Consider the following 1,097-nt stretch of genomic DNA (forward strand, 5'->3'; position numbering starts at 1 on the left):
AGTAATAATCAATAGGGCAGACATGGTACGGACAAATCTTCACTTTAAGGCCATCTTTGTTCTGAAAGATTCGGATAAAAATTGGGAGGCTAGAATCCGAATGAATTTCTTTTATCTGGGTCCTTTGGTTTGTAGTGTTAAATATTATGAGAATTTTCATTAATGATTCTTTTACACCATACTTCGTAGTCGACATTATTTTCATTTGGAGGATAGAATCCGGATGATTTTTTTTATGTGAGTACTCAACCTCTTGGAAAAATACTTTTATTTTTCTTCCCTATAATAAAATAGACATTGACACATATTCGATCCCATTGGATTCATCGGATATGAAATTGCAATTATATGTTTTTTCCTATTTCTGTGAATTCGACCGGTAAATCTTCAATGGTAAGGATTAATTTGGAAAGACAATACAGTTTGTTCAGAGAGATGACTACTATTATTGCTTTTTTCTCTAGCTGTAAGCGGCTATGGTTTTTGATAGCTGACCAACTCTTTTGGGCACTAATATTACCACTTGTTTTTGCGAATGATCCACATCTATTATCAATGTTGACCGGAAGTACAAAGCACCTCAAACATAATAAAAATTACATCGAGATTCTGAGATGACCGAACGACCAGTACCTTCATCAGAACGAGTCGCTCATGTGCCGTTGTCGCCACTCCCATCCTGGAGCCGGCTTGACCTTGTTGATGACAGCCGGAAAGTCTTTGTGCACGTGCCGCTAAGGACCAACGCCCTGGAGCCACCGTCGTTGTTGTTGAACCCCTGAATAGATCTAAACCTGACACCAAAACTCGCCATATGACGAGAAACCCTAACCTCGTTGTCCAAAGGAGATGGGAGGAATCTACGCGGGAGCTCACGTGCAAATAGACGAACTCAAGGAGGATCGGAACCCAGAAGACAAACCCGAAGAGGAAGCGCCGCCATTCGCCTGAGCGCTGCACGTGCGAGGACTAAAAAACCTAACATAAACTACTAACCAGAGGGCAGGCACCGGGATTTTCCTCCCTGCCACCGGCCGCTGAAGCGGCAAGCAGAGGGGAGGCGATTCTATGGGCTTACGAGCAAAGCCTGGAGGGGA

The sequence above is a fragment of the Triticum dicoccoides genome, chromosome 3B, assembly GCF_002162155.2.
Source record: "Triticum dicoccoides isolate Atlit2015 ecotype Zavitan chromosome 3B, WEW_v2.0, whole genome shotgun sequence".
Taxonomy (NCBI): domain Eukaryota; kingdom Viridiplantae; phylum Streptophyta; class Magnoliopsida; order Poales; family Poaceae; genus Triticum; species Triticum dicoccoides.